The sequence below is a fragment of the Apodemus sylvaticus genome, chromosome 9 (assembly GCF_947179515.1).
Source record: "Apodemus sylvaticus chromosome 9, mApoSyl1.1, whole genome shotgun sequence".
Taxonomy (NCBI): domain Eukaryota; kingdom Metazoa; phylum Chordata; class Mammalia; order Rodentia; family Muridae; genus Apodemus; species Apodemus sylvaticus.
The window spans coordinates 76,125,791-76,145,818 of NC_067480.1; the positions used below are offsets into that span (position 1 = coordinate 76,125,791).

At 35.9% G+C, this 20,028-nt stretch overlaps 1 protein-coding gene across 1 annotated transcript in view; it reads left to right on the forward strand.

The window, feature by feature from the left end:
* The window catches only part of Tbc1d5 (TBC1 domain family member 5), a 533,074-nt gene that overhangs the window by 34,410 nt on the left and 478,636 nt on the right, over nt 1-20,028 (forward strand). The window contains exon 2 of the mRNA XM_052191804.1: nt 17,049-17,112. The gene's annotated coding sequence lies outside the window, so the exon portion shown is untranslated. The remainder of the gene's footprint in view (nt 1-17,048; nt 17,113-20,028) is intronic.

The following is a 20,028-nucleotide window of genomic DNA, read 5'->3' on the forward strand; positions in this document are numbered from 1 at the left end:
GTCAGAGATGTTCAGCAGTGAGAAATGTCCACCTTAGTTTCATCTCCATCTCTCTATGTCTTGCATCTATGCTGTGTGGTATCATGAGCAATAAGTCATATCATCTAGCTAGTAGGTGAGGTAACGGTAAACATTGTTTTGGGGGCCTTTATTTAGGGCTTTCCTCACCTCACTAAGTTTTTTGTTTAATAATCTTTGGCTTCTAGGAGCAGTATTACCTACTCATTCAGGCTATCTTTCTTCTAATACTTTTAAAAGTCAATATAAAACTTGGCTTATAAATCTACAAAATAATGTTATTGCTTTTTTACTTTTATTTATTTTATTATTTTATTTTAGGGGCAGGATTTTTCTGTGTAGCCCTGTTGTCCTCTCTTGGAACTTGCTTTGTAGATCAGGCTAGCTTTGAACTCACTGAGATTTCCTTTGATTTCACCTTTGATTTTGGTCAGTACTCCCTCTTTACCTCCTTACCTGTGCCTCTTTCCTTTTTAAGCCTTTCTAGAGAACTTTGTCACATGCATACCTCCTGTTAACCCGGGACACAATTTCTCTTTTAGTTATATGAAAGACACTCTTAGATGTGCATACAGGAAATGTATTCAAGATCATTTTGTAAAACATCATGACAAGCAAATATTTGGCACCATTCAAATGCACATCGGCTAGAGAGAGAGAGACTGAATGAAGTGTGGCATACTCATACACTGGTGTGTTATTTAACAGTGCAGTGAATGATCTCCAGGTTCAGATGTACACATTGATTAATAAACAAAGTATTTAGTAAAAGAACCAAAACAAAACTGTTTCTTAACTAAACCACATGGGAGTGTCCGCCACATTAAATGGGAAACTTTATATTGTTATATATAGATATAAAGTGAAAAAGTAAGAATGCAAGCAATTACATTAAATTCAATATGGTATTGATTAATTATGTATATATGGGGAGAAACACAGAAATGTTTTCTGGGAAGATATTGCTCTGTCCAGATCTCACTTTCTCAGAGTCAAACCTCAGTGCTGTTCTAACACTTTCATCCCTAGATGAACTTAGTAGTGCTAAGGATATTATAATAGAGTTTTACTTAAGTATTTCCTGATGGAATGAAAAAATAAATGTAGACACTCTTTCCTTCATCTTTCTTTTTATACTATTAAGCCAGTAATGTATCAAGGGTACTTGTTCCATTATTTTTATATCCAGGGTCCTCAGGATTCTTGGATTTCAGGACCCTGTATACCTTTGTTTCCAGGTTGATTTTTTTCTCTTCACTTTATTCTTCTTGATTCTTTATTAATCTTTATAAAACCTGTCTGTGGTCATTCTGCACGTTTCCCCAGAAACTTATATGATAGATTGGATACCATGCTTCTATAATTTGATTTTCACCATGGGCCATACTTACTATCCATTCCATGAGGGGACAGATCTGTTTTCTTTTGGCTTTTTGGTGCTGGAACATGAGAGATATAGAAAGTTGGTGTGCTGGGATATTCTTATTATTCATACTGTCTTCAGATTCTTCCCAGCCCCCTTTTTAAATTTGGAACACTGTCAGGGTAACTTTATATTTTTGTATTTTATTTTTTAGTTTTAATGATAGTGAGATATTGTTTCATATTTTAATAGTGTACCTTTTAGTTTACTAATCTGCCTTAGTCATCTAGTCTGCTTGCAGTAATGGCAGTGAAATTGTTAATCATTTCAGTGTACCATAGCATTATGCATGGTTATGTGGGTGCCTGAATCAGAAACCCCCAAATTAGAGAATTTTTATTAGAAAATAGCAGCAGACATTTCACAGAACTATTAAACAGTGTTTGCTAGTTGATGTTTTTTGTGAGGACTGGAATTTAGTAATTACATAGTTTAGGTCTTTTGTGTGTGCGTGTGTGTGCGTGTGCATGTGTGTGTGTGTGTGTGTGTGTGTCAGAAGGGCTTGGAATGTGTTCTTAGGTCACCATTTTGATTTAGTTTGAATTCATATTTCAGGTCACTTTGAAATCTTAGCAGATCCTCTGATTGGATCACTGGTAACTATTTTCATTGTAAATGTCTGATTGTTCATATGTAGTCTGCTTTGTTATTTAGAGGTCAGCATTAAACTTGAAAATTGTACTATAAGAGATGAATCATTCAACATATTTCAGTCAGTTATTTAAACGGTTTGGTTTTGAAAGCTTTAACAGGAAATGTAGATGAGGCATTATGATCTTCTGAAAACTTTTTCTGAGAAGAAATTTAAGTAATTCAGTATATTAATATTAATAGCATATATTCTCAAAAATGTGTGTATGCGTGTGTGTGTCTAAGTGAGAGAGAGAGGGAGGGAAAGGAAGGAAATATTTTATATATATAATTTTCTTACTGAAGTTTAGAGGTAATTTTTTTTAGTACCACATTGCATTCCACTTGATCTCAAGTACCTTCTAGTGGTAGTTTCCCTTTGGATAATTAGGGATTTATTTCCTTAGAAAAACAATTACCATAGATCATCAAGTTTTGTTAAAGATGTTTGGAAATAGGAAATATTATATGATGGTAGAAATGTATGTTGGTAGAGATATATTTTGTTTGTCATATAGGGTAAGTATTATTGATCTGTACTAGACAGTAGAGATCTACTTCTTACCTATAATAAGCCACAAACATTAAGTATTACTTAGTCCCAAATATAGCTTCTCTGGAGAGAAGCTTACTGCTTTGAGAAACTACATTCTCTTTCTGTCTGTTTGTCTCTTTCTCACTCTCTCTCTTTCTCTTTCTTTTTCACATTATACACAGAGACAGAGACTTATTCAAGAATAATTGTTAAAACTTTGTAATAGTGAAAAACAAGAAACACCTCAATGTTCATTAGTGGGGGAATAGACAAATAAAATATACGCCCTAATATTTTATAATAATTATAACCAAGTAAGTAGATTGATATACCAGTAGTTCTCAAAACTGAACTAAAATTACTGAATTAAATTACTGAATTAAAATTAACAAATATTTTTAGTGTGATACATTTATGATAATTGAAAAATATGTAAAACAACTTTATTATGTAGTTAAAAAATGAGATGTTAATTTACCTCCAAATTATGAGAGTGGTTACTATTGAGAAGCTGACTCTAGAGCAGTGGTTTTTAACCTTCCTTGTGTTACTACTCTTAAAGTTCTTCATGATGTGACCACCAACCACAGAATTGTTTTCAGTGCTACTTCATGAGTTTAATTTTGCTACTGTTATGAGTCTTAATGCAAAATTTTGATATACAAATGGTCTTATGTGACCCCTGTGAAACAGCTGATTGATGCCTAAAGGGGACATGACCCACAGCTTGAGAACTGATGCTCGAAGAACCACCTCTCTACATGAGCTTCAGTTTATTCTTTTATAATGTGCAGAGAACGGACAGATACTTTTTTACGTTTATTTAAATTAGAAGGCATAATATCAATTTTACTCAGTATAAATTTAATTGGCAACAACACAGGTATTTTAATAGTACTATGTGCATTTCTTTTTAAAATTTCAACCTAAAAATTGTTACTAAATTTGATACAAGATTTAGTATAGCATGTTTATGTTTTCCTATATCTTCTTGTATCGGAAGATATCTTAGCTTTCTATAAAGAGATATAAATATGTCTTTTTGTTGTTTATGTATCTTTTATATGAAATTGCAAATGAACTGCACTAATTATCAGTAACTATTAAATTTGTGTCTAATTTACAAAGAGAAAAACCAGTATAAAGAATTACTAAACTACTCTGTTTATCTGATTTTTGTGTGGTAAAATATTGAAAACATTGTTTCTATAGCTGATTGTAAACTATTTCTCTTGTTTGTTACATTGACTTTTATTGTAAAATTTTTTGATTATAGTAGTTTAAATAGTCCAATCAGTAACCATCCATGAAGTAAAATTTGGTCACTTAAAGTGATTCTAGGAAATTTATTCATAAACTATTCATAGAGTTCTTGTTGACTAACATATTTTTCATTGGCTGCACTTGGCTATAGACATTTTACAACTGCTATTGAAGATTGAATATGAGTGCAGTAATATCTCTGAGAATACAAGGATTAATTTTAATATAAAATGAAATGACAGTAAAATGAAATGGAAATGGTATATAACCTTAGCTTTTCTTAAAGTGACATGAAAGTATCTCAAACATAGTATAATTAAAAGTTATAATAAGTATTCTTGATGTCTTTGAATTTAAATTATCTTAAATTAAGTAACAGATTTAAATTGCATTTATAATTATATGGCAGTTTATACTTTTTAAACAAAAAGCATTTACCAAAAATTATCCCAAGTTTAGAGAACCTAATTTAAATTGAAAAACTTTAAATAACCCTTAGTTAATTATTTTTATTTACATCTGTTAGTAGGAACTTAAATCCAAAAATAATAACCTATATATCTTTACATGTAAATGTCAATCTAATCAAAAGATGACTGAAAATTAATGGCTTTATTTACAAAAAGGTCACAGAATTTTAGATCTAATTTTTTTGTTAAAAGATTTCATATAAATTATAAGAATAGCTTAATTGTAAAATTCATAATGGTAATTTAAATTCAGAATATTTAATTTATTATAATTTCAGTTCATATATATAATTATGAATAGTTATGATTTTAAGTATATAGAGTTTGAAATAAGTCACATAACCTTTTAAGATAATTTTTATAATTAGGTGAGAACAAGGCATGAACTATTTCTACTTGATTTTCTTGCTAATATTTACAGCTTAACACTAGTGTTAGTTCTTAATTGATAGGAAAGATGATAAAGTAGTTAGCAAGTATTTTTCTGTCAAGTAATATGTAGTGAATTTTAAGAATTAACCATTGAAAAATAAAATGCTACTTCAAAAATTTCAGAAGAACCTAACTTGGTAGTTCAGGCCGGAAATCCCAGGTTCCTGGTTGGTGGAAGCAAGAGGATCAAAAGTTCAAGGACAGTCTCACCAATTAAATACTGCCCCACACACCTTAATAAAAGAAAAAAAGAGAAAGAAAGAAAGAAAGAAAGAAAGAAAGAAAGAAAGAAAGAAAAAAAGAAAGAAGAAAGAAAGAAAGAAAAGGAAGGAAGGAAAGAAAAGAAAGAAAGAAGAAAGAAAGAAAGAAAAGGAAGGAAGGAATGAAAGAAAAGCAGTCTGGGAACATAGCTCAATGGTAGAGCTTTGTCCAGCATGTGTGGGGCTTCTTCTCTGGTACCACATGAATGTGTGAGGGTGGACATTTATGTGTCTGTGTTTGTATCTGTCTGTGTAAAGGTACTCTTAATTCATTGATCTGTTCAGTTTGATAGGGAATAATAGCTGACTAACTGTAAAACTTTCAAATGTTTTCTTTCAAATATAAAATGTGATCTATTTTGAAAGGAGAATAGTATTCTGATTTGAGCAGTTTACCTTTAGGTCAACTCTTTAGAGAAATGCAAAACAGGCTGCGTTCTTCTCAGGTGTAAATTTTAAAGGGCTATTTTGGAGTGGGAAAAGACTTGATATGAGCATCATTACAAGGCAGTATATTTCACATGGAAGAGAAATGATTAAGATACTAATTTGTGGTTTTATTTCCAGAGCAGTGGTTAATGTAGCACCTGCATTATAGATGTTTTGGAAGTGATTGTGATCCTGATTCATGATTTTAGTATTTAGATATCATGGTTTTGGTTATTAAATTCTCTACAGTAATGCTCACATTCTCATTGACACTGACAGATTTAGAGGTAAGCCTTTTTTTTTTTTTTTTTTTGGATGGAAATAAAAAAAAGTAATACCCTTATGATTTACTTTTTTTTTTTTTTTTTTTTTTTTTTTTTTTTGCCTTTCTTTTTTTTTTTTTTTTTTTTGATCATTGCATTTTTTTTATTCGATATAATTTATTTACATTTCAAATGATTTCCCCTTTTCTAGCCCCCCCACTCCCCGAAAGTCCCTCAAGCCCCCTTCTCTTCCCCTGTCCTCCCACCCACCCCTTCCCACTTCCCCGTTCTGGTTTTGCTGAATACTGTTTCACTGAGTCTTTCCAGAACCAGGGGCCACTCCTCCTTTCTTCTTGTACCTCATTTGATGTGTGGATTATGTTTTGGGTATTCCAGTTTTCTAGGTTAATATCCACTTATTAGTGAGTGCATACCATGATTCACCTTTTGAGTCTGGGTTACCTCACTTAGTATGATATTCTCTAGCTCCATCCATTTGCCTAAGAATTTCATGAATTCATTGTTTCTAATGGCTGAATAGTACTCCATTGTGTAGATATACCACATTTTTTGCATCCACTCTTCTGTTGAGGGATACCTGGGTTCTTTCCAGCATCTGGCAATTACAAATAGGGCTGCTATGAACATAGTAGAACATGTATCCTTATTACATGGTGGGGAGTCTTCTGGGTATATGCCCAGGAGTGGTATAGCAGGATCTTCTGGAAGTAAGGTGCCCAGTTTTCGGAGGAACCGCCAGACTGATTTCCAGAGTGGTTGTACCAATTTGCAACCCCACCAGCAGTGGAGGAGTGTTCCTCTTTCTCCACACCCTCTCCAACACCTGCTGTCTCCTGAATTTTTAATCTTAGCCATTCTGACTGGTGTAAGATGAAATCTTAGGGTTGTTTTGATTTGCATTTCCCTAATGACTAATGAAGTTGAGCATTTTTTAAGATGCTTCTCCGCCATCCGAAGTTCTTCAGGTGAGAATTCTTTGTTTAACTCTGTACCCCATTTTTTAATAGGGTTGTTTGGTTTTCTGGAGTCTAACTTCTTGAGTTCTTTATATATATTGGATATTAGCCCTCTATCTGATGTAGGATTGGTGAAGATCTTTTCCCAATTTGTTGGTTGCCGATTTGTCCTCTTGATGGTGTCCTTTGCCTTACAGAAACTTTGTAATTTTATGAGGTCCCATTTGTCAATTCTTGCTCTTAGAGCATACGCTATTGGTGTTCTGTTCAGAAACTTTCTCCCTGTACCGATGTCCTCAAGGGTCTTCCCCAGTTTTTTTTCTATTAGCTTCAGAGTGTCTGGCTTTATGTGGAGGTCCTTGATCCATTTGGATTTGAGCTTAGTACAAGGAGACAAGGATGGATCAATTCGCATTCTTCTGCATGCTGACCTCCAGTTGAACCAGCACCATTTGTTGAAAAGGCTATCTTTTTTCCATTGTATGTTTTCAGCCTCTTTGTCGAGGATCAAGTGGCCATAGGTGTGTGGGTTCATTTCTGGATCTTCAATCCTGTTCCATTGATCCTCCTGTCTGTCACTGTACCAATACCATGCAGTTTTTAACACTATTGCTCTGTAGTATTGCTTGAGGTCAGGGATACTGATTCCCCCAGATTTCCTTTTGTTGCTGAGAATAGTTTTAGCTATCCTGGGTTTTTTGTTGTTCCAGATGAATTTGATAATTGCTCTTTCTAGCTCTGTGAAGAATTGAGTTGGGATTTTGATGGGTATTGCATTGAATCTGTATAGTGCTTTAGGCAAAATGGCCATTTTAACTATATTGATTCTGCCGATCCATGAGCATGGGAGGTTTTCCCATTTTTTGAGGTCTTCTTCCATTTCCTTCTTCAGAGTCTTGAAGTTCTTGTCATACAGATCTTTCACATGTTTGGTAAGAGTCACCCCAAGATACTTTATACTGTTTGTGGCTATTGTGAAGGGGGTCATTTCCCTAATTTCTTTCTCAGCCTGCTTATCCTTTGAGTATAGGAAGGCCACTGATTTGCTTGAGTTGACTTTATAACCTGCCACTTTGCTGAAGTTGTTTATCAGCTGTAGGAGCTCTCTAGTGGAGTTCTTTGGGTCACTTAGGTAGACGATCATGTCGTCTGCAAATAATGATAGTTTGACTTCTTCCTTTCCAATTTGTATCCCTTTGACCTCCTTATGTTGTCGAATTGCCCGAGCTAGTACCTCAAGTACAATATTGAAAAGATAAGGAGAAAGGGGGCAGCCTTGTCTGGTCCCTGATTTCAGTGGGATTGCTTCAAGTTTCTCTCCATTTAGTTTGATGCTGGCTACCGGTTTGCTGTATATTGCTTTTACTATGTTTAGGTATGGGCCTTGAATTCCTGTTCTCTCCAAGACTTTAAGCATGAAGGGACGCTGAATTTTGTCAAATGCTTTTTCAGCATCCAATGAAATGACCATGTGGTTTTGTTCTTTGAGTTTGTTTATGTAGTGGATTGTATTGATGGATTTCCGTATATTGAACCAACCCTGCATTCCTGGGATAAAGCCTACTTGATCATGGTGGATGATCGTTTTGATGTGTTCTTGGATTCGGTTGGCAAGAATTTTATTGAGTATTTTTGCATCGATGTTCATAAGGGAAATTGGTCTGAAGTTCTCTTTCTTTGTTGGATCTTTGTGTGGCTTTGGTATCAGCGTAATTGTGGCTTCGTAGAAGGAATTGGGTAGTGTTCCTTCTGTTTCTATTTTGTGGAATAGTTTGAAGAGTATTGGTGTTAACTCTTCTTTGAAGGTCTGGTAGAATTCTGCACTGAAGCCATCTGGTCCTGTGCTTTTTTTGGTTGGAAGACTTTCTATGACTCCTTCTATTTCTTTAGGCATTATGGGACTGTTTAGATGGTCTAGTTGGTCCTGATTTAATTTTGGTATTTGGTATCTGTCAAGGAAATTGTCCATTTCCTCCAGATTCTCCAGTTGTGTTGAGTATAGGCTCTTGTAGTAGGATCTGATGATTTTTTGGATTTCCTCAGTTTCCGTTGTTATATCTCCCTTTTCATTTCTAAGTTTGTTAATTTGGATACTTTCTCTGTGCCCTTTGGTCATTCTGGCTAAGGGTTTATCTATCTTGTTGATTTTCTCAAAGAACCAGCTCCTGGTATTGTTGATTTTTTGTATGGTTCTCTTTGTTTCTACTTGATTGATTTCGGCCCTGAGTTTGATGATTTCCTGCCTTCTACTCCTCCTGGGCGAAATAGCTTCTTTTTGTTCCAGGGCTTTCAGGTGTGTCATTAAGCTGGTAATGTATGCTCTCTCCATTTTCTTTTTGGAGGCACTCAGGGCTATGAGTTTTCCTCTTAGCACTGCTTTCATTGTGTCCCATAGATTTGGGTATGTTGTGTTTTCATTTTCATTGTGTTCTAAAAAGTCTTTAATTTCTTTCTTTATTTCTTCCTTGACCAAGGTATCATTGAGTAGAGTATTGTTCAGTTTCCACGTGTATGTGGGCTTTCTGTTGTTTCTGTTGCTATTGAAGACCACTTTAACTCCATAGTGATCAGATAGGAGGCATGGGATTAGTTCGATCTTCTTATATTTGTTGAGGTCTGTCTTGTGACCAATTATATGGTCGATTTTGGAGAAGGTACCATGAGGTGCTGAGAAAAAGGTATATTCTTTTGTTTTAGGATAGAATGTTCTATATATATCTGTTAAATCTAATTGGTCCAAAGCTTCAATTAGTTTCATTGTGTCCCTGTTTAGTTTCTGTTTTCCTGATCGGTCCATTGAGGAAAGTGCAGTGTTGAAGTCACCCACAATTATTGTGTTAGGTGCAATGTGTGCTTTTAGTTTTAATAAAGTTTCTTTTACAAAAGAGGGTGCCCTTACATTTGGGGCATAGATGTTCAGGATTGTCAGTTCTTCTTTTTGTATTTTTCCTTTGACCAGCAAGAAGTGTCCCTCAGGGTCTCTTTTGATGACTTTGGGTTGAAAGTCAATTTTATCTGATATTAAAATGGCTACTCCAGCTTGTTTCCTGAGACCATTTGCTTGTAAAATTGTCTTCCAGCCTTTTACTCTAAGGTAGTGTTTGTCTTTGACCCTGAGGTGTGTTTCCTGTAAGCAGCAAAATGTAGGGTCCTGTTTACGTATCCATTCAGTTAGTCTGTGTCTTTTTATTGGGGCATTAAGTCCATTGATGTTAAGAGATATTAAGGAATAGTGATTGTTACTTCCTATCATTTTTGACGTTATTTTTTAAATTTGAATGCTTAACTTCTTTTGGGTTTGATGAAAGGTTACTATCTTGCTTTTTCCAGGGTGAAGTTTCCCTCCTTGTATTGGTGTTGTCCTCCTATTATCCTTTTTAGGGCCGGGTTTGTGGATAGATATTGGGTAAACTTGGTTTTGTCATGAAATATCTTAGTTTCTCCATCTATGGTGATTGAGAGTTTTGCTGGATATAGTAGTTTTGGTTGGCATTTGTGTTCTCTTAGAGTCTGCATGAGATCTGCCCAGGACCTTCTAGCCTTCATAGTCTCAGGTGAAAAGTCTGCTGTGATTCTGATAGGTCTTCCTTTATATGTTACTTGGCCTTTTTCTCTTACTGCCTTTAGTATTCTTTCTTTGTTTAGAACATTTGGTGTTTTGATTATTATGTGACGGGAAGTATTTCTGTTCTGGTCCAGTCTGTTTGGAGTTCTGTAGGCTTCTTGTATATTCATGGGCATCTCTCTCTTTAGGTTAGGGAAGTTTTCTTCCATAATTTTATTGAAGATATTTGCTGGCCCTTTAAGTTGTAAATCTTCACTCTCATCTATGCCTATAATCCTTAGGTTTGGTCTTCTCATTGTGTCCTGGATTTCCTGGATATTTTGGGTTACAAGCTTTTTGCATTTTGCATTTTCTTTAACTGTTGAGTCCATGGTTTCTATGGAATCTTCAGCATCTGAGATTCTTTCTTCTATCTCTTGTATTCTGTTGTTGATATTTGTATCTCTGTCCCCTGATTTCTTCCCAAGGCTTTCTATCTCCAAAGTTGTCTCCCTTTGAGTTTTCTTAGTTGTTTCTACTTCTGATTTTAGATCCTGGATGGTTTTGCTTAGCTCCTTCACTTGCATGTTTGTGTTTTCCTGTAATTCTTTAAGAGATTTTTGTGTTTTCTCTTTCATGAGCTCAGCCTGTTGACCAAAGTTCTCCTGTATTTCTTTAAGAGATTTTTGTGTTTCGTCTTTCATGGCCTCAGCCTGTTGAGCAAAGTTCTCCTGTATTTCTTTAAGTGTTTTTTGCATTTCCTCCTTGTTGGCTTTTGTATTCTCCTGGATTTCTTTCAATGATTTTTGTGTTTCCCTTGCAAGGGCTTCTACCTTTTGATCCATTGTCTCCTGAATTTCTTTATGTATGACCTTCATGTGTTCCTGTACCAGCATCATGACCAGTGATTTTAAATCCAAATCTTGTTTTACTGGTGTGACGGGGTATCCAGGACATGTTGGTAGAGGAGAATTGGGTTCAGATGTTGCCATATTGCCTTGATTTCTGTTAGTGACGTTCCTGCGTTTGCCTTTTGCCATCTAGATCTCACTGGTGTTAGTTTATCTTGTCAGTGCTGGACTCACCAGTGCAAGCTGCCCCTTCCCAGTTGGCCTCTGGTGCACAGCTTACCTCCTGCACTGCTTGTAGACAGTGTGCTGCTGCCCAGGCTGTTCAGATCCCAAAGCAGGCACCCGAAGGCTCCCGCTGGGGCCCGCTGGATTCACTGGAGCACACTGACTTCTCCCAGCTGGCCGCCCGGAAGCCCAGCTAGCCACTTGCAGGACTTGGAGATGTAATGCTGCCGCCCAGACTGATCTGGATCCGGAAGCGGAGAGAGTAGAGCTAAGGGCTTCTGCCTGAGGCCTTGCCCCAGATTGTGTCTGTGGAGCAGATGGAGCCCGTGTGCACTCCCAGGGAGTGCCGATGGTGTATGCTACTGTGACCTCCCCTGAGTTCCGCTCACTCCGCTGGGCAGCAGATCTGCCAACCGGGCTATCGCACACAAGGTTAGCCTGGCCGCCCAGTCCCTGAGTCCAGGCAAAAGCCTGGGAGGCCAAGGTCCGAGCAAAGTTCCCCTACGGCTTTGACTGTTAATTGGGTTTGCCAGGTGACTAGGATGGCGGGCGTGTGCGCCCGCGCTCCCTGAAAGCGCTGGGAGAGTCTGCTTTGCTAACAATCACCTGGGCGGGTTGACTCACAGATGGCCCACCAAGCCGCCCAGTTCTTGGGGTCAGTCCTGTGCCTTTTGGGGCCTGGACCCCCGCTTTGTTAGCCTTAGGCTATGCCTGTTACAGGTCTGCCCGCCTGAGCTCTCTGTCGTCCTGCAGGCAAAATGGCGGCGGCGCGCTCGCAGGCCTGGGCAAAAAACCTCCTGGTTGGGTTGGCACCCCGATGGCCCCCCAACCCGCCCAGGGCCTGTGTGCAGGCCAACGCCCGTCGGGCTCAGACCACCGCGGGCTCAGACCACCGCGGTGTTGGCCTCGGATTATGTTTGTGTACCTCAGTCTGTCCGATTCCTGGAGTACGGAACCAAGATGGATCCTCCTCTCCTGACTGGTGGGAGGCCGAGTTCTGGAGTGGCCTCCGTGCAGGAAAGGCGCCGCACAACTGCAGCTGCTTGCTGTCCGGCTGGTCAGCGAAGGTCAGTGGTCGTGGGCGCAGGGCCTAACTGGTCCCTGTGACGCCTTGGTTCCACTGCTGATGGCCCTTCAGCTGGAGCAGCCACTGCTGCCGCTGCTGCCGCCGCCGCCGCCGCCCATGATTTACTTTTATTATTTAAGTTCTATTTTTAAAGTACATTAAGTTTTATTTTGTGTTGTTCAAAATTTTGTTTACTTATTTAACTTTTATATTTAAAACAAAAAAGTCACAATTTTGGGAACATTTTTTGTATGTGAATATGCCCATTTAAGTGAATATGCTTTTTAAAGCCTGCTTTAAACAACAAAAAATTTTTTTTGGAAGGAACTGGGTATAGTATGAGTATAATGATAACAGTAAAATCTCAAAAGCCATCATGTATTAGTTTATTTATGTATTTGTCTTAGAATGTGTTGTTATTTAAGCTTGGTATGAGCTGTCAAAGTTTGAAATGGTAAGGTCAAATAGTCTCTTACCCTGAACATTCATATCTAGTTGAAATAGCTTATTTTCTTTTAACTTCACCATAATCTTCCAACTTAAATTCAGTTCTAAACTACTAAATTGTTTGCTCTTTTCTCAGGCATTATATCAGTACAGAACAGGCATAAATAGTTTGGAGAAGAATTCTCAAATTCTGAGAATCCTACCACTGATTTTCCCTAATGGTTTAAATCTATCTCCCTCCCTCCTTCTCTCTCTCTCTCTCTCTCTCTCTCTCTCTCTCTCTCTCTCTCTCTCCTTTTATGCATGTATGTGGGCTGCACATGCATGTGTATGGATGTATATGCATGCATGTGGGTGCACATGGATGTATTTACGCATGCCTACATCTGGTACTTCCTCAGTTCTTCTGCTCTATTTTTGAGACAATATCTCTCAGTGAACTTGGGTCTCACTGATTCAGCCAGATGAGCTCCAGTGAGCCCCAGAGCTCCTCAGTCCAGTGCCTCCTCAGTGTTAGGATCATGTGAGAGTGAAAACACTCCCCAGACTGAGCCATCTTCTTAGCAGCATAACCCTTTATTCTTCATGATTGAGTATGGATGAAAGTTTTCAGCTACACTTAGTCTTTACATTGATGGAGGTTTTAATCTGTTCGTTTTTTTTCTATTTAAATTCCTTTTCTGTATTCTTAGAGGTAGGTGTGTATGAATCTTACCAACTTCAATTAGCAGTTTCACTGAAACATAATCTTGCTAAACTATTTGAATTGGGTGGTCCTGAGTCAAGTAGTTTAGTGTATCTTTTTTTTTTTTTTTAAGTTTGCTGTGTATGCCTAATGATTATCTTCAATTTTATGGTAGCATGATTAGTAAGTTGCCATTGAGTGGATTTTAAATGTTATTCTTTTTACATTGCACGGTTTTATATATGTATATGTATACATACACACAGACACACACACACACACACACTCACATGCTGTTACTGTTTTTATCTATTACTGAATCTTTTTTTCATGTAAAGCCAGAATTCCATGGAGGTATTGTGATGCTTCAGTTAGTTATACATCAAATATTTGGAAAAAAATGCAAATATTTATAAAGGTATCATGATGTTTCTTTTTGTGGACATTATGCCATAGTTTCAGTTTACTTAGTGGATTTTTAATTTACATTTTATTTCAGAATATTTTAAATGATACTGTCTTGTGAAATAAATTTAGAGTGTCTAGTATAAATAGGAGCACCAACATTTTCAGAAGAACTGTATTTGAACGTAAAAGAATCTGTTGTATTTGAAGTATTCGAGAGACAAGTATGCTGATATATGTAGCTCACCTCATAATAAAGAGGATAGATACTGGAAATTGGAAGCCTATTCAATATAATTGAAAATATTTTCAGTTCTTACTGATGAACTGTTGTAATTATTTGTATAATGTATGTGTATAGGCGTTTCTATACATGTTTGTAAGTGTAAATGTAATTGTACAGATGCTACAGCATGTATAAAAGTAAGAAAACAAAGGTGGGGACAGGTCCTCAGTGGAGACAAGGTCTCTGTTGGTTTTGCGACTTCTTGGCGGTTCTCCTTTCTTTTCCTTCTATTTTCTATTAGCTAGTTGTATATTATATATTGTTTCTTTTCTCTTTTATATATTTTAATAATATTGATATGTGGCAGAGGATTTTCTCTGTCCAACCACAGGCATCCTGCTGCACTAATATTTAACTGGACAGGTAAAATCCTGCCACATATCTCCCTTTCTGTTTAAATAAAAAAAATCCTGCCACATTGATCTATTAGTATTAAAAATATGATGTTTTTGTGGGTGTTTTCCCTGCATCTTTGTATATGTCATGCATACCTACTGCCCTAAGAGGCCAGAAGAGGGCATTGGAACCCTTAGAACTGGAGTTCGAAATGGTTTTGAGCTACAATGTAGGTTCTGAAAATTGAACCTAGGTCCTCTGGAGGAGAAGCCAGTGCTCTTAACTGCTAAGCCATCTGCAGCCCCTCTATTTGTATTTCAGACCAGTGCTTTTCAAAGTATTGTAGCAAAGACATTGCTGAGGGAAAAAATGACTTAATTTTTCTTTGATGAATTAAAGACAAATTCAGAGTAAATGTCTAGAAACTTGTATGGTAACCTTACATTGTTGTGACATCTAAGAATGTGATTAAACTTTTACTGTATTTTACAAGTTTTTTTTTCGTTAATACATTGACAGTGTAAAAGTTGATCTTTCCTCAAAGATAGTCTCTATTCTTTTTATATTTCAGGTACTTTTACATTGTTTCTTTTTGTCTTAGTTTCATTTAAGATAAATCTAGAAGAAGAATTTCTTTTCTGTTTAAAAGAGTTGATTTCTTGTAGCTCTACCTTTGACTGAATGAAAATTTTACATATTTTTATTTTATGACTGTTAGATGTGTAACCTTTGGTTGTTTAAGCCATTTTTGCTAAATAATATTTAAAAAAATTGAATGCTCTACACTCTAGTTCTACTCTTGTTTATGTTGTTTTTTGTTAATCACATATACACATGCTTATAGCTTGTGTGTGTATATTTGAGAGAGATAGACAGACAGACAGACACACACACACGCACAAACACACATTCACTGCTGTAGTAGTGTTTGTCTTAAAGGATACTTTATAACCTCATTCCAAGAGAATTGTTGAAGTGTCAAAAATGTCAAAATTTTAAAACACGAATTAATGATTTGTAGAGATTAGGGACACACAGGGGAGTGACTAATAGGCATGACTGTAAAAAACCAAAAAAACGAACAAACAAAAAACAAATGTATGAGCCTTAGGGGCCACTCTTAAATTATCACAGCTGATATGGAAAAAAATGTCAAAACTTAGCAAAATAAAACTAGAAGTCCATATTAGTCAGTCTTTTCTAAAAGAATAAGTCTTACAGAAAAATACACACACACACACACACACACACACACACACACACACACACACGCTCTCTTCCAAGGTCCAAGAATACAGTACACCAGGCTAGATGTCTCATCTGGTCTTCAGTATATGGCCAGAGTCCTGAAGAAGCAGCTCTAATGCCAGTAAAGGAATGGGCAAGCAGACAGAGACAGCAAGTGTCCTTCTTCCATATCCTTTTTTAGGCTGTCAGCAGAATGTGGGGGCCAGATTAGGTGGTTCTTCCCACCTCAAAAGATCTGGATTAAAAGTGGGTCTTCCCATTTCAAATGATTTAATTAATTATAGTCAAGTTGACAAGAATAGCCCTCACAGGTGCTTTTAAGATTTTTTTATTGTTATTTTTAATTTTGTGTGGTAGTATGTTCCTATTGAATGCAGGTGTTTCAAAAGGCTAGGGCATTTGATTGATTACCCTGGAATTGGAGTCGTATAGGTGGTTGTAAGCTTCGTGTGTGTGTGTGTGTGTGTGTGTGTGTGTTGTTCTGAGAATGGAACTCTTGTCTTGCTGAAAAACTGTGTCCCTCTTAACAACTGAAGCATTTCTTCAGCCCCTCAAGTAATTTTAATAATAGTAAATACTATTTCAGGAAACATTTGAAAACTTTAAGGCAAACTATGAAACATTAAAGATTATATATTGTATGGCATAATTTTTTTGTATTTTTGAAAAAAATGATAGCTGAAAAAATCATTTTTATGACTATTTTACTGCCTAGCATTGTCTCTAAAAGTGTTTATAACTTTAGAGTTAACTAAGTGAAGAACAAAGAGCCAATAAAATCCTGAATGTTTATGGAGAAATCAGGACTATTTCAAGCATTCTGTATTTTGTGGAAAGAGAAATCAGAAAAATGTTCAGTGAGGACTAATTTATGTCTCACTTATAGTTTGACCCCTATGGTATGCTAATTAGAGTGGAACTTAATTCTCATTGTCACAGTTAAGTGATCTCATTGTATTCTTTCCAATATTTTGAGGTTTTCTAATTTAAGGACACTTAAGTGTTCTTAAATTTAGATGTCAGCCAATTACTTTGCCATGTTTTGTCTTCATATGTGAAATCATATGGATTGCTTCTTGCATGTCAGCTTCAGTAGAGAAAGCTTAACGCTGAAGCTGCATTTGTAGAACTTGACATAGTTTGTGACTAATGTGGTTTACTTTTATTATTTTATGTACTCATAAAATATGGCTTATTTGTGAATGAAATGCTGTCTATATTAACTAAGGTTGTGCCTGCTGTTGTTCCCCTGCAGAAAATTTCTAATGGCTTGGTGAAGATAGGAAAACCATCAGAAAGGCTGAAGTACTGTCAATACTGTAAGTATATTTCTGAAAAGAAGTTTAAGAATATTTCCTGTCCATTTGTTTTGGAGAAATACATTAAAGATATATGCAAAATACAGAGGTGGACATTATAATCTTAATAATTTATAAGAACTAATTTTATGTTGCTTTTAAAAATTGAAAATGTGATTTTATATATTAACATGAGGATTTTTTTCAATAGCATTGACAAATATTTCTAATTCTAACAAGGATTGATCTATTCTGTATACATTTGCTTATTTAAAACTCTCAGAATCCAGAAAAATCATTGTAATTTTATAGGTTGTGATTTGTTTTGGTGGCTTATTGTTTAGGTTATTTTGCAGAATTATTTATTTGCTGATTTATTTATGTATTTCATTATTTATTTATTTGATTATTTAGTAAATTATTTATCTGATGAATTATTAATATATCTTCATGACATGCTTTAAATTATTTATTACTTAATTTTGAGTTTATTGCTTTTAGACGCTGCATTGTTACTGACTAGTTTTGATCTTTTTCTTTGTGGTTCTTGAAAATTAAAGTATTAGCTCTAAGGCAGAGAGTATATTCATTTCAGTGCCATAGACTTATTTTTAGTTTGTGGGTAATTTATGACAGTGATAAGGTTTAACTGTGCTTTGCTGTACAGCATTACATTTACCCTTTTAGGGTTACTCGGATGTGATAAAGTATCGGTATTGTGTATGTGGTCATTGTGAATTGTTTGCTGCTTAATCATACAGTGTTTCATATGTAAACAAAAATGGAACTTGTTAAAGCTAACTCTACATTATTTTATGTCTCTGTAAAGGTAGGTCTGCATATTGCTTTAGAATATATGGTGGAGTTATTTGATTTTAGTGGCAAGTCTGTTTTACCACCAGAATGCTTTTAGGAAAGTTTATAGAATTGAATTGTAACATAGATTTGGATTTATTTTTTGTTTAAAGTCTATTATATGGGCATTTGGAAAGTAGCAGGGATTTTCGTAACTTATGAATAAACAGTCACTTGAACAAAGGCATGTGATATGTATAACATGATCTTCATTTCCCATTCTTACACTGAACGACTATATGCTTTACAGTTTTAATACTTGGGAGCATAGCTGCATTGCATATCTCAAGTTGAGATGCTATGACTTCTATAGAGAAATTCTGTCACAGAACTGTCAATAATGTCTATACACCCAAATTTCTTATTTTGAAGTATTGAATATATTAGTATTTAATTAAAATGTTACAGTAATATATTCTTATTCCTGTCTTGAAAAATGTTCTACAGTGATTTATGTAACATGGATTAGAAGTGACTTTTTTATTCTAGAGATAAAATTTTTGATATACTGTTAGTTATAAAATTCTATTTTGAAGTGATCTTTAGTATATTTGTATGGTCCTTTGAAGAAAAAAAATTGCTTTCTCTATTGCTGAATAAAGTATATATTAGCAGTCATGATAGTTTACCGAGGGTACATGATTATTCACACCTATTGGTAGAATACTAACCTAATTATACAAGTGGGCATTCCATTGATATTACACATGTATATACCATTACTCAAGCACAAGCATCTGGGAATCCCTTTTGACAGTAAGATGATTTTGAAAACTTGTATTTGAAAAGATATCAGTTTAGTCTATTATAGGTAGTATTACTCAGTTATTATGTATGCTGCCCAATGTTTACATATTTAACTTGGATTTCTTGACTTTCCCAATGAGGCAACCACCGTGATTGTAATCTTTTACTTTGAGGATGAGGAAATAGAGAGTTGGAAATGTTAAGTAACTTGCTCATTGTCATACAGCTGAAAGGAAGGGGAGGGCCCTGGAATTGGGAATCATTTAGTTTGATCAAGGGGCATTCCTATCCAGTTGCAGTTTTATATTTGTAGATAGTATAATATAGTATTGAACCAGAGATTTCTCTACAGTCTAGAGGATTATTTGCTTGCCTGTCTCTTACAGGTTTAGCTAGCTTAGAATATTCAGTTTCTGTTAGCCTTACCTTTCTTGAATAGTAGATAAATACTTGAATCACTTGGATTTTTTCAAGTGGAATTTTACAATTTGTAAAGTTGAGCAAAACTGCATACTTGTATCTCTGAGATCTTGTGTGTATTTGCCTGTTAAATAATCAGTTCTAAGATCAGATCTTTTTATTTTATTTTATTTTATTTTTTTATTCGATATATTTTTATTTACATTTCAAATGATTTCCCCTTTTCTGGCCCCCCACTCCCTGAAAGTCACATAAACCCCCTTCCCTCTCCCTGTTCTCCCATCCACCCTTTTCCATTTCCCTGTTCTGGTTTTGCCTTATACTGCTATACTGACCCTTTCCAGAACCAGGGGCCACTCCTCCGTTCTTCTTGTACCTCATTTGATGTGTGGATTATGTTTTGGGTATTCCAGTTTTCTAGACTAAATATCCACTTATTAGTCAGTGCATACCATGATTAATCTTTTGAGTCTGGGTTACCTCACTTAGTATTATGTGCTCCAGTTCCATCCATTTGCCTAAGAATTTCATGAATTCATTGTGTCTAATGGCTGAATAGTACTCCATTGTATATATATACCACGTTTTTTGCATCCATTCTTTTGCTGAGGGATACCTGGGTTCTTTCCAGCTTCTGGCTATTATAAATAGGACTGCTATGAGCATAGTGGAGCACATATCCCTTATTACATGCTGGGGAATCCTCTGGGTATATGCCCAGGAGTGGTATAACAGGATCCTCCGGAAGTGACAAGCCCAGTTTTCTGAGGAACCACCAGACTGATTTCCAGAGTGGTTGTACCAATTTGCAACCCCACCAGCAGTGGAGGAGTGTTCCTCTTTCTCCACATCCTCTCCAACACCTGCTGTCTCCTGAGTTTTTAATCTTAGCCATTCTGACTAGTGTGAGGTGAA